The sequence below is a fragment of the Apis laboriosa genome, unplaced genomic scaffold (assembly GCF_014066325.1).
Source record: "Apis laboriosa isolate Shangri-la unplaced genomic scaffold, ASM1406632v1 scaffold64_cov150, whole genome shotgun sequence".
Taxonomy (NCBI): Eukaryota; Metazoa; Arthropoda; class Insecta; order Hymenoptera; family Apidae; genus Apis; species Apis laboriosa.
Genome location: NW_025224011.1, coordinates 2,631,919 through 2,646,732, shown reverse-complemented (window position 1 = coordinate 2,646,732; position 14,814 = coordinate 2,631,919). Strand labels below are relative to the sequence as shown.

The following is a 14,814-nucleotide window of genomic DNA, read 5'->3' as shown; positions in this document are numbered from 1 at the left end:
TTGAATAATTTCCGAGGCAATCAGCGTGGAGGATTTTAGAGTCGACGAATGAAATCGTTTCCCGTCGGCCGACATAATTTATTTGACCATTAAAGCGATTGTACAAGTTGTCTTCGTGGTCACGGTGCATTATCGCGCCGCTGTATCGAAGGACGATAATTAATTGAGTTCGATTTTAATCTCCCGCCATAAATGGATTAGCGGTGCTTCATTTGTTACGGTAAATAAATTTTTCACCCTGCATTGTAATAAATAAACGCCTCGTGGCGGGTGAAACGCCAGTAACGATCCGTTTCGTTGTTCGTTAACCGATCCCCGATCGTGGAATATTCAAACGATTGGACGATTTTTCGATTAAAAAATTTCCTCAGAATCTTTTTCCCAAATGAGCCAAACTTTTCGTTCGTTCGAACATAGTACAAAGAGATAATATCTCACGAATGTCTCTATATCGCTATTATTTTAGTGATGTAGAAATTTAATGAAAACGAAGCAATAGTGTCGTAATTTTTACAAAAATTAAAAAAAAAATTTTCCCCTTGTTCCATTTTTGATTTGATCATAAGTTTAAAAACACGCGATTGACAGAATTTGGTCCAATTTCACGTTATATATTTTCCCATATTTTCCCATATTTATGAAAAGATTTCCAACTTCATTTAAAAGAATTTCTCGAATCAAGTGATGCAAGGCAATTTAAATTATCCTCAAATCATTTGAATTCACTAGGATCGTGTTTTCAAAAGAAATATCGAGTAATTTCGAAGCTTTGAAATACGTAATTTGTATTTAATTAAACATTTTCCAATATTTTTTTTTGTCAAATTTATAAAAGATATTCATATCGCTTGTGTAACATGACTAAATAAACCGTGACATTTATTTTCTCAATTTTCATTAAAAATCTACTCTATTATTTTTTGCACAATGCAATTATCGAAAAACCGAAAGAGAAATTATCAACAAGATATCCTTTCATTCTCTAAATTCCTATTATCGTTTATTTTTATTTATTTATTCCTATCATCCATCTTTCGAACATTAATCATCAAAAGTTGATGCCATTTCGAAACGGAGATAAAGAATTATCTCGGGAAATTATTCCTCTCATTGATTTTCCTTGTGAACGAAACTGGGTCGTTACCTACTTTCCTCCCCCCTCCCCATGTTACACAACTTCTACAAACAGAGGAAGAATGCAAAAAAACGTAGCCCTTCCCCTCCTCCCCCCTCCCCCACAGAAGCGTTGCCTACTGCTTTAGAAATCGTTTCGAATTTCAAGAAAACGTCGAGAGCGTTTCAACTCCTCCTCGAGGCTTCCTCCCCTCCCGTATAATTGCAACGCAAACTTGGCTCGCAACAAAGTTGCGCCCGTACAGGTGCAGCGTGAAACATCAATACGGAGTCCGAGAGAGGGGTGGAGACGTCCCTTTAAGATCCAACTGTTTCGTTTCGTGGGTTATACGAAACAAAGGGGGGAGGGGGCCAATAACAAAGCCTTTTTAAAAGTTTAAGGGGGAGGAGGGGGGGAGGAGGAGGAGGAGGAAGAGCGAGGACCAGCGAGTCGAGTCGAAAGTTTTCCAGGTTACGGATGCGTGTTAATTGTCGTCCGTCTGGCACACAACTTGGAGCACCGCTTCTCGAAGGGGCACGAATGAGGGGGACTGCGGCTGCAAACTCGCGCCAATTATCCCAAACTAACCCGGTCAAAAGGTGTTTCCCACTATGGATGACCGCTATTCCTATTTCGCGCTCCTCTTTACTTCGAGCCCGATAACGAACTTGGAATTGCTGATATTAAACGCAATCCAATCACGTACGGGCGAGGATTAAAACAGCGGAGAAAAAACATGGAGTCTTTTAAGAAGATAAGTAAGTTCGAAGTCGTATTTTAAGAAATGTACGTACGTCTTAAATCGAAGAATTAATTGAAGGAACGGAGATCTATTTTGTAGAAGTGTTGGATGGGATATTGGAAAGATGTGTCGCGTGTATATGAAGTGTTAAGTGTATCTGTCAAGGTATAATCTGAGAGATGGTGTAATTTTTAAAATTATAGATCTTGTACGAGGTTAAAGATATCTTTGTCCTGGATTTGTTGGGATGACAAATGTAAAATAGAATTGGGAATTATTTATCGAGTTTCAAATTAAATTTGCATCCTTGTCTATGATATATATTTTTTTTTAAGTGGTCTTGGTATCGGGATTTCATTATATGCGTTAAAATGCTGCGATAAAAATTATCAACAATCAGATTGTCGAAGATATCGAAGATACTTTTAACCTAATTAAATTAATTTAAAATTCAATTACGCATTGATCTAACGAACCGTAAAAAATCCTGTTGTCTTCAAATAAATTATACAGATTTGAAAGATATATATATATATTTATTTACGATTTATTTACGCAAATTTGATTTTTCCCCCGATATCATCCTTCTAAAATAATACGAAAAATCCGGATGGAAGGCAACGATTATTTTCAATCACGAAATAGAAAAAAAAAAAAAAAGGGGGGAAAAAAGGAAGTTATCAATACTCGCGCGCGATCAAAAGGATAGCCGAACAAAGGAAATCAAGCGGGGATCGGAGGTTGGAGAGAGGATGAATTCTGGCCCGTACAAATAGCCTGTTCCGCATCATTTGCCGAATTCCATATTGCACAACATAATATCGATGCCACGGCGCGAGTATCGAATACTTGTCCACGCTTCGCTTCCCATCCAATTTTACTGTGAGTTGAATATTGAAATTATTTACCGCTATGTGATACACTTACTATCGATCCTTTGCAGGATGATAGACGCCAATCGATCGTGAAGTAAATCGAAATCCTAAGCCCCCCGATTTCGTTCGAACGGATATCGCGCGAACAAGCGGAATCCAATGAGTAATTATCAAGGAGGGGAAAAATTGTTAGTAATAAAATATAGGATAAGGATTTATTATTTTATTTCGAGAAAGTTTGTTTCTCATGGGTGGCGTTGGAAGTGGTTTATGTGAATATTTAATTATTAGCGAAAGTTGATGCAAGAGGAATTGGTAACATACGTTATCTTTTATTCAAAGTTTAATCAAATGAAAGGCCTGAAACTGTAGAAATATATATATATTTTTTTTTATATTGGTAGATCCATTTCTATAATTTTAACAAATTTTGTTTAATCGACAAATTTGATTTTTGCTCCCACTTTGATTTATTCGGGTAATTTGTCCTCCTAAATAATTAAGTGATGAATAAGTTCTTAAAAATTGGTTGAAAGAATTAAAATACATTATCAAAATTTATATAATATTCTCGTATTACGTGCAGAATTCGAAAGCTAATCATTGTAAGACATTCGTTCAAAAAGAATTTACTTAATTCGAGGATCTCTTTGTTGTTTAAAATTTAACAGATCAATTAAATTAATATCTAACTAGTAAAGTAGATATCAAGAAGGAAGATTAATCGAATGATTTATGGAAGTCGCGAACGTATATCCGCTCTGACCTGCTGAGTTGAAGCTGTGGTAATCTTCGAAATGAATTCCCATGAAATTCGAATAGGTAATACGACACTAAGAATATCAAGAATATTAGGATTATTAAATTAACTTATTCGTTCTGAAATTATGTACGGAGCAAATACTTATAATTATTTTTATATTAGAAAAACCTCCTGTCTATTTTTTAATCAAATAAAATATCGACAAAAATCTTGCGGATATATACTAAAAACGATATTTCAACGAATATACCGAAAATAAATGGAATAGGGTCACATTCTTTATTTCATACAAGTATAATAATACTTGACACAGTGGACGTTGATTTCTCGACTCGTAACAGGCCAGGATATCAATAATGAATATTAATCTCCTATTCATTCCAACTTCTTTCTCGCAAACCTTCATTCTTCATTAAACTTCCCTGACGCGAAGTGTCGAGTTTAGAAAAAAAATCACAGAAATAAAATCTTTGAAAACGAAACAAACTCGGTACGGCGAAACATATTTATATCTGAAAACTCGGAGTATCTCGAATAATTATCCGAATCAACGGGATATAAAGAAGGGAAAACATGTATGGAAAACATTTCACGAGAATAGAAACACAAAAATGAATGTGCATGCATCGATTTCCAGGAACAGACACCACACCATTGTTTAACCGGTCTAAGTGCAACGCCTATCAGAGAGATAACAACGATCTTCGAAGCACCGGTTTCGGTTAACCGACTATTGGCCTCGTGCCAGAACGAAGGCAGCGCCAAGAAAGGATTTGTGGTAGTTTTTCCAAACACAGTGACAATTTTGTTTCCACGTTTAGTTACTTCCACGGTTCCATAGGTTTAATCGTGGCTGAATACGTAATACCACCGTACCCTCTTCGATCCTTTCTCTTTCTTTTTCTCTTCTCCCTTTTCCGTACTTTTACTCCCCTCCCTTAAGCCAATCGCATTTTTATTATCGACCGAGCGCAAACGGTTGGTGTCGGTCCATTCTTCATATATCCGATACGCGCCCGATTTAGAATTCAACGGGTACGGGCGGAGCCCGGTACATACGCGGGCAAACAACGCCAAGTAAGGGCTTATTCGGCGCTTTTTAACGCGTATGAATACTTATAACGAAGCACGAAATTGCTGTGTTCGCACGTGACGTTACCGGTTCAACAAGGGGTCCCGAAGTTGCGCGCGATTTTGCATAACTCTGTTAAGCAAATGACCAGAATAATAACTCGCTGCCGGGCATATGTGACAGGAGGGGGATGAAGGGGGTGGCTTGGTTGAACAGTTCCACAGTTTACACGCTGATAGAGGAATAATTGTGGCTGGATGAACGTCTACGTGCAACTTTCCTGCTCCCTCCCTCCCCTATTCCCCTCTCTTTCTTCTCCCCTCCGTTAAAAACTGCTCGATAAAAACGAGAGCTTTGGGGTACACGCGACGCTTGTTTGAACTGTCGATTGACCAGCTGCCGTTTTCACTGTTACCGCAAGACGGAAATTTGTCTTGGACGAGGGGGATGGAGAGAGGGATGGTGAATTGGTTGGTAAAACGGTTGGGTATGAAGGTTTATTATAGAGGAGATACACGTTGGAGATAGTCGAAGGATAAGAGCACGAGTGAATGAGTGAAATGTGTGAACCGTGAAAGATGTTAAAGGAGAGGAGAGATAAGAACGTGGCGTTTTTACGAGGATGTCTGGAGGAAGAACGCAACGAGAATGTAGGGGCGAATGTAGAATCTAGTCTGGTGGAGGTGTTGCCGCAAAAATGAGGGAAGAAACGAGGACAGGTATGGAAAGTGCGAAATCGTGATAAAGGTGGAAAGTAAATATGGATGTGGGAGATTTTTGGAAATCTTTGTTCGGAGTGGAGAAGACTGATATCTTTAAGAAGATAGATAGGACAAAGATTCATTCGATAATGGCACAAATTTTAATTTTCATAAGAAATTTCATAATGGATTAACTTTTACCAAAGCTTTTATTTTATATTATTTTTTAGGAAGGAGATCCGTTTGATATGAAAATCTTGATTTGAATAAAAATTTGTTAACGTTAATGCGTGAAATTAATCTTTAAAATTTCTATTATTTTTCTCATTGAAATCTGAATATTTTATATAATTATCACAAAATTATATTTTTGCAATAAACGAAGAATAATTTCACTCCCTTGACCAATCATATTGTTCATACTTATCTACGATAAAAGCAGATTAATCATTTTAATAATAACTCAATTTGTTAATTGCAAAAGACAACATTTTGTCTTTTGTACACCGACGATAGCCTATTAAATCGAATATTTCTATTTTAATAAATCGAAGATCCGATTAACTAACAGCGAACAGATTATTAAATAATAGTTTATTCGACTTTCGACGTGATGTCTTTAATTAATGAAATCGTATACTCGTTGAAAACGTTATGATAGAAATCTTGGTCGACGGATTGTCGCGTTTATTAAAATTTGTCTAACAGATTTAATTAATCCGAAAAACGACAAGCGTGAACCGGAGACGGTTGCCCAATTCCTGTTTTAAAATCCATCTCGCGCCATATATTTATCGAGGCGAGAGAAACGGGGTCCAACGATGGAGATTAATAAAGCATTCGATGAAAGCTAGCTTCCCCTCTCCCCTTCCCCCTTTACGATTTTCCCTGGCGCGCGTCGATGTTTGAAAATTATTTTAAATTATAGATTGACATCGATCAACCGATCGTGCAAATAACCGGCATAAATAAAAAAAAAAAAATATCGCTTACCTTATCATATTTGCACAATACTTCGGGAACAGCTATCGCTGTAGAGTTCGATAAATATTGATAGATCGCCGATAATTCTTCTTTGGAAGTTGGAATATTGAAGCCGTTCAACGCACGAGTCAATAAACCGGATCATTGACTTGTATCATTTGTCAATGGCCTTTTAAAAATTGCACCAATCGTATCGAACCAATTATACCGTGGAAAGTAACCCCCCCCCACCCCCTATTCTCTACGTGCACTATTTTCGCACGCGTTGCGAAAAGTTCTCGTCGCTCGATCGAATTTTCTGTCGATGGAAAAGTGATTGATCTATACCCGGTTGCTGCACCCGGAGAAATGGATTGCCGTGGTAATCATTGTCGATCAAGATTTTTTCGTTAAGGTATAGATTAGGAGGCAAGGAATTTTGTTGAACAATAATTGAAAAATTCTTTCAAAATATTATTCTCCGTTCCCTAATTCGATGTTTCCAATTTTCTTTAAATTTTTGAGTTTTTTCTTCTTCTTTTTTTCTAATCTTTCCATTATTTCCAAAGAAGATTCTCTTCCATCTCCCTTTAATCGATCGATTAATTTGGAAAATCGTCAAACATTTTTCAAAAACAATTCTCGAAATCATGTAATCGCTTCGCAAATATTCCTTGCTCGCTCTATAGAATTCTCGTTTTCGAGAACATGTGCCAAGAAATGTCAGTTCCAGCAGAATGAAAGATAGCTATTTTTATCCGTGTAAGGGAAAGCTCCTTGGAAATTAAGTTTACATTAGCTGGGTGGCACGTACAATATAATCGAAGCTATCAATAACTCAAAGTAATATCCTCTGTCTTTAAATTTCCATTAAGCTGGGAATGAACGTTCGCACGAGTGCAGGCATAAATATCGATTAATTTACAACTCGCGAGCAGAGTTTCAACATTCATTCAGTTTAATCACGACAGGATTGAAGTTTACAAAGTATTATTGCTACCTCCGCGAGTTTTACCTCGGTCAGCTTTCAAAGACAGAATGGCGCCGAAAGTCTCGAGCAAACTTACGCTCCCTTCAGATAGAAAACTTTTGCGTCGTATAACCAATAAAAGAAATAACTATATATATATAGTTTATTCGATTATAACGATTGAACGTGAGTGATAAATTGAAATTACAAGTCGTCGAGTCAAACAATCGAACTTCTCTTCGAACTTCTAATCGAATAGGCGTCGAATGAACATCGTTTCCTTTTTTATATCTTACCAAAAAATATCCCTTTGAAACGCGTTTTCGCGACAAACGTGCGATTTCTTCGTGAAAAATCTGATCGATATTCATTCGTTCGTTCCGTAGTAATCTGGTTGCTACGAAGAACCAGAAGTTCGGTAATAAGATTCTCCTCGTCATCGAGATTCTAAGTTACAACTCCGTTTAATTGCTCGATTCCTCGAACTACGATTATAAGTCTGTCCAACCCGCGATCCTTTGGTTTAAAACTTTCTTACAGCGGTATAAACGGACGTATCTTCGTTTCCTATTTTATTTTTCTTCCCCCTTTTCCTTCAATAATTATTCGTTCTTTAAAAAGTTAAGGCTTTCGAGCGATTTAACTCCGTATTCTAATAAATTCCGTATTTAACGGGATAATTTTTTAACGTGTCAAGAGAAATCTCTATTATCTTCGAATAAAATTCGAAATAAGATTAGAAATATTATTAAAAATAACTTAAATTGTAATAATAATTTTTTTCAAGATATATATATATAAATATCAAACGCATGTAAATGTTAAATTGGTTTTGGAGAAAAATTATTTTTATTGGAAAAAAAAAATAATGAAAAGCTTAACCTTAGGTGGACATATAGTTAATAACTTCAATACCAAACAATTTCACATGGATATAAAAATATCAGGAAATATTATGAAACAATGTATATCTGTTCGCGAAATTTAGAATAACGAATATTTTTCTCAACCATATATTTTTCTCCAATTACTATTTTATTTTTTGTTCCCTTACCTACAAAAGTTAAAAAAAAAATGTATTTTTTGTATTTAGTTTCATTTTTCTCTGTTTTGTATTTTGTACAATACCATAAAATTCATTTAATAGATATTATATTTCAAAAATTACAATTTTCAAAAGTTTCGAAAAATATCGCGTGAATTATAGTTTCCCCCTAAATATTACAATCAAATAATAGATTAAATGAAAGTTCTCTTCTGTTCTGTTAACAATCCTTAGGAACAGGGAAAGAGAAAACAGTTGAACGACGTTGCGAAAGAAACATTAACCATCCGCTTTACACTTTGTTTGAATGTTTAATTAATTGCGTTTCCCGCTCGTTCTCGGCTCCGGATCCGAACAAAGTGGACGCGAACGAAGACGAACATCTTCAACTTGACAATTACTACATTATGCACGGTCGAAGAAGAGCAGGACGAAGACAGGGATATATCCTTCGAGGCTATCTCTCGCTTCCACCCCTTGAATAATTTTAAGTTTCACGGTAAACATTAGTTCCAAAAGTCAACTCGATCGTGGAATCGATTAAATAGCGTTTGGAATAGCGTCGATATTTTAAACGCGAAAAGTTTGAACAATTTTGATATCTCGTCTATTAAGCGTTTCATTTCGAATTTCCATAATAATCGGATTTAATTATTATCCCATTAGTTTCTAATTTGATTAGATCAATATTCTCCAAGAATTCGGGTAATTTGCATAAATCGAAGAATATATTAAGAAGAATATTTAAAGTAGAGGATATCGTGTGTACAACATTATTTTGAAAATCTTTGCTCATTATCTTCATCTTCATTTTTCTTCATTTAGTTACAAAATTCACGTGAAACCATTCGTATAATCGAAATACCTTTAACTGTCCAATAAATCAATATTATTTTCCAAAATTTTTCTATTTTCTATAAATTCAACAATTTATCGAATTTATTCGATTCCAACTTTTTAATTAAATAAATTTCAATTTAATGTTCAGTTTAATTTCAGTTAAATTTCTTTTCCAGTTTAATTCGATTCAAATAATGAACAACAAACGAACATCATACATTATATACCAACTATTTACCAACATCCCTAAAAATCACTTTCTCCTCCACTTTCCTACTACCCCTTTCTCTCCAACTCTGAAATTGAAATTCACGCGTGAAGAATCTCGATCGAAAATTCTCCGATTCAGGGAGAGGAGCAACCTCGATGCAAATGGCGGAACCCAGGTGCACAAAGGTTCCCGTTCCATCCGATCGGCAACGAGCCGATGGGACTCGTGCAAGCGTCCCTTGCTGCTGGTCGTTCGCACTTTAACAGAGGCCGAGGCGCCACGGTATTAACGTGGAAAGTCCAGGTGTGCAGGTATGCGTCAGAGGTTGGCCTACATGTCGAGGTCGGGCCGCTCATTATAGCAACCCTTGTGTCGCCGTGTGCGCTCGCTGCCCCCTCCCCGCCTATATCATTTCGCCGCGGCAAAGTACAATGTACACATTTCCAAGCGCGGGCTCGTTCCACTTTCGCCGGGTCTCGGCCAAATATCCACGCGAAACACGTACGTGAAAATGTGTTGGAACACGTCTTTGCCTCGTCGAATTGCTAACGAAGACGCGTTTTTTTTTTTTTTCTTGGTCCTGGCCACTTTTCCATCTGCTCTTTCGCTCTTCTTTCGTTGATTCGTGCAGAATACGATCCTGTGCGTATTTCGAGATCCGTTAAATTAACAGGTATGGAATATTTCGAAATTTTTAAGTCTGATGGATATTAGATACGGGTATTTGGAGTTTTTTTTAATTTAGAAACGTGGAATGTTTCGAAATTGATCGATAGATTCTTGTAACGTTCCTTCCAATATTTGGAAATTTTTTTTTTTTTAGTTTTGAATTAGTATCCAGGGAATACTTGGAAATCAGTGTTGTAAAAATTCTTCAACTTAGATTTCTCGAATTAATTAATTAATATCGAAGGGTGGAATTGTTCGAAATAAATTTACGAGCGAGTATATATCTATATCAAAAATTCTTTTTATAATAAGAATATATACGACTAAAATTTTAAATTATAAAATATTCAAAATTATTTCTCGTGAAAAATATTCCCGAATAAAATATTATAATAACTCTAAAATCGAAACATATACGTACAAATAACGAAATCAATTATCTCATAACAATCAATTATACATTTTTCTTTGCAATATTTAGTAGGGAACGGATATATTTCTATACCATATTTGGCCAATACACTTGGCATTCACTCTATATACATACAATATATTATAAACAACAATGAGGAATAACGATAGAAATATTTGGACGGGAAATGGATGCACGATGAAATTACCTTGATAAATAACGCCCGATATTTTATTCATGCGTTATTCGCGAAAAATGACGAGGAAAATTGTAGACGTCGAACCACCATTCTCCAACCATTCCATTCCCCCCTGGCCGCTCCCCGTATCTATGAAAATTCAATCTCTTCGCGGGGAAAGGTGTGTGGTGGTGGAGGGCGCGTCACGTTTTTCTCGACACGCGGGACACGTAAGGTAATGGCAAGCCGCGATCGCGACGATCACGCAACACCCTCGCCGCGGATTTACCTCTTCACGGCCGGAATTCGCCTCGAGAGAGCGAATATAGCCGCGCTTTTGTTTCGCCGGCGGACCGCGGAAATCTCGTGACAGGAGGCTGGCTTCGTTCGACGATCGATTTTCAAGGGGGGGATGAGGGGAATAGGGGGGATGGGGCTGCGGCGAAACAACGAAACCGCCGATTCCCATGTTCTCGTTACCCGCGTGCGTGGAATTTCATTGTGGAGACGTTGGCTGAATTCGTTCCGCCCTCCTTGATTAACGGGTGTAGATGAAAAGTATTCTTCGGTTTTATTTCTAGCCTAGTTGCAACTTTTTCGAATTTGCAAAATTCGAAGATTGAAAATTCGGATTGGTATATTGGTACCAGAGAATAGAGAAATGAGTATTATACGAAGGAGTATAATAGGAGACATTTATGGTTTCAAGTTTGTAGGAAATTGTAAAAGCGAATTCGTTCTGTTCTGGTGTTAGATAAAGAATTCTTTAATTTTATTTTAATGATAAAAATATCCTTAAAAGTCTTGCTTTTTAAAATTTTTTTTAAATTTTTACTTATTAATTTAATTTTGAATTAATAAATTTAAGAAATATTGAAAACGATTTATTTATGGTTACAAGTTAGAAATAATTGTAAAAGTTTTCCATCATTTGTTGCAACACAATATGTAATGATTAATGATATCTTGTTGGTTCGAACAATATTGAGAGAATATTTTAGTTTGGATGATAAAGTATTTTTTAAAAACAGACTTTCCGATGCTCGAGAAATAAATATCTTAAATTTATAAACTGTTCTTTTTTGTTTTGCTCGAAACTTGAGTAACTTGTTTTGTTTCGAGTACAACTGTACAAAAACAGTGGATTATCTTATCGTTTCTTCTCTCCTTGGTTACAGAAGATTTTCAACGTATCCTCCTCGATATTTTATATACTGTGCTATATCTCTTAAGACGAGTGCTCTTTTTAAAAATTAATCGAAATATAAGATTGTTTGTAATTTTAAAAATATTATTTTTTCGATTAATTTTTATTAGAATTATTTTTTTAAAGCTTATCCTCTTACTTTGTATAAATAAGTTGAATGCTTGAAAATTTATATATCAGATTTCTTTTTACTTAAATCTTTCTTTTTTTTCCGATTTTTTTTCTACTTAAGAAACGTATCGCCTCGTTTAACGCTGTAATTTTGAAGGAACTGGATCAACAAACGAATCACACCTCCGATGCATCAGCAGAGGGTGAAATGAAAAATAGGGATTCAGAGTTAGGGAGCTTCATAGTCGAGTTGCTCCGCGAGAAAGCTCAGCAAAGCTGCAAGCTAAAGTTCAACGTTTCCTCTCCTCCTTTTATTATTTTCCTTTTTAGCGCGTTATAGGGGTTGAAAAAGGGCTATAATTAAAGACGATCGATATAACCAGTGTGTATGAATATATCCCAGTCATTGTGTAAAAGTTATTTTAATTCCATGGAGAATCCATATTATATTTAACAAATTAATCGGATTTTTTAAATGAAAAGTATAAAAATAACACATTTGTGTAAAGAATTACTTAAATATATATATATAAACGAAATTTAATTTTCTCGCAATATTTAAACTGAAAATTTCGCTAATTGTACCTTTCCTCTAAGCCTCTTAATTTTTTCACTCTCATTGTTGCGATTGCGTAAATAATACTTCAATAATATTTCAACTAATTATTAAATAATTAAATAATAATAAATATATTTCTTTTCAGGTGTTAAATTTTTGTCACAATTAATTGATGAAACAAACTCTTAAAAATATTTATTTTTCGAAGCATTAATAATTAATGCCATCTCAGTTTCGTGCTTAACACACCAAATTCTATTAAATTACATTAATCACATCCCTACTTATCTCTTTCATAATTTTCATTCAATTTCACACTCATTCTGTCGACGTAAGAAATAATTACGAAACGAGCACACACGATTAAGTAAGTAAAAATTATTAAATATTCAGATCAGACGATGGAAAAACGAATTTTCTTTTTCTTGGAAATATTGGAATTATAAGTATTTCCTTCTTCGACTCGACAATCGTTATATACACAGTGTAACGCTAAAAGGCCAATATGGATTGGAAAACAATCGAAGTGGTGGTAATTTATTAGCGTAGCTTGGGCAGCGAAAGCCACGTGGTCGCCATAAATACGATGTAAACACCATCAGGGGAGTACACGAAATCATTAAAGCTTTATCGTTACCAATTTGCGGTATACGTTCGGAAAGGATGAACTCGATTTGCATGGTGCAGCTGGGGGCTGGTTACCATCTGGAAAAGTTGGGCTTCGTTGAACGAGTGAAACTACGAGCGGCGATAACGCGAAAATTCTTTGTCAAAATATGATTAGGGCTGACGAAAATAATCCGGAAATTATAATTCGATGAAATCTACTTAAATATTTTTCATATCACGTGTGTTTTTGTATATTTCGTATAAATGATATAAATGCAAATTATAGGTGTCAAAAAATTGGAAGAGTGATTTTTGATATTTAAAAATTAATTGGAATGTCCATCATATCGTCATACACATCTCATCACACACGTTTAAAAAATTCGATTAAACTTCATCAAAATTGGAAAAGAAACTATTACTATTCGAAGATAATTGGTGAACGAATAAACAATTATTAGAAGCGTGAAACCTTGCTCTTTCAAACGTTTCTTCATCCCTATACAACTTCCGGTTCCCGAGAAAAAGGTGATTTTCGATCTTAAACGCGATTAGAATTAAGAAAACTTTGAATCGCTGTAATTCTAAAGATAGTAACTTTCGATCAACCAATGAAAGACGGTTAGAAACCTTCGTTTCAAAGAAACGAACTTCGATTTATCCCAATTCAACTTTCGATTTCCGAGATATCGTTTAAAGAAAAGGATGATTTTTTTTTTATCTTCGTCTTTACATTCGTCTCAAATTCTTCTTACTCTTTTTACTGACCATTATTCCAAATTTTTTCAGACAAACAAAGACGAGATTCTCGAAGAAATAGCATTCATTTTTCAAGGAAAATACGTGAGATCTCTGCACCGTCTTGAACACTATGCACGCTTTGAACCCTCATATCTCTCAAATCGCTTGAGATATAAAAGAGATTCGAAGGTATCCCGTTTATATTTATATTTATGATAATTATGTAGATAAGGGAAGGAAATGACGTTGGTCGGCCCTGGATAGCTCAATGGTAAGAGCAGTCGCCTGCCAAGCGAAAGATCCGGGTTCGATTCCCGGTCCAGGTAAAATCTCATCAGCCGACTGTTTTTCATCCTTCAAGTACACTGTTTTATTCTTTCTGACACAAAATTTTTAATTTCTTTTTACACGAAAATTCCAAGTTTCGTTCGTGAAAATCTCCCTGGATATATGTAAAATATATAGATATTTGCAGAAACTGAAAAATCGCATCAACATTATAATATATCAAACATCATAGAAAAGAAGACTGATTAAAAGCTTTTCCTTGCCAACGATTAAAAAAAAATATTTAAAAAAAATTATCCTTCATCGGGGTCAACAAATACAGATCTGAACGGAGATTCGAAAGTCACGAAAGCGCAACGGGTTAAGGCTAAAATTAATATCCATCATCTTGTTGCACGATGTCATTTTGACATGAATCTCGATCGAAGGTTAAAACTGGGAAACGTTTTGAATAAGCTATGATTGACATTATCCGGAACGCGTTTTTCAACGCGAGCGAGATAATATCCGTGGATCTAAAATAAACGCTTGACCCAAATCCCAGCTGATTACCAAATAATTATATCATCGACCAACAAATTCAAGCTCGCGCACTTGAAAAAGTTCCGTTTCGTTCCAATCTCTTTCGAAAAAAAAAAAAAAAAANAAAAAAAAAAAAAAAAAAGAAGAAGAAGAAGAAGAGAAGAGAATCTCGTGGAGCACTCGCCTACTTTACCCTCGTTACGCTTTAATACCACGTACAAT

The 14,814-nt window shown here is 35.4% G+C and overlaps 2 protein-coding genes and 1 non-coding gene across 6 annotated transcripts in view; 2 read left to right on the top strand and 1 right to left on the bottom strand.

Moving 5' to 3' along the window:
• LOC122718550 (chaoptin-like) overlaps positions 1 to 14,814 on the bottom strand; it is a 534,511-nt gene that overhangs the window by 331,223 nt on the left and 188,474 nt on the right. The window lies entirely within an intron of this gene.
• The window catches only part of LOC122718552 (protein artichoke-like), a 205,552-nt gene that overhangs the window by 43,744 nt on the left and 146,994 nt on the right, over positions 1 to 14,814 (top strand). The window lies entirely within an intron of this gene.
• Trnag-gcc lies at positions 14,036 to 14,108 on the top strand. The gene has a single exon. It is a non-coding gene; the product is annotated as a tRNA-Gly (tRNA).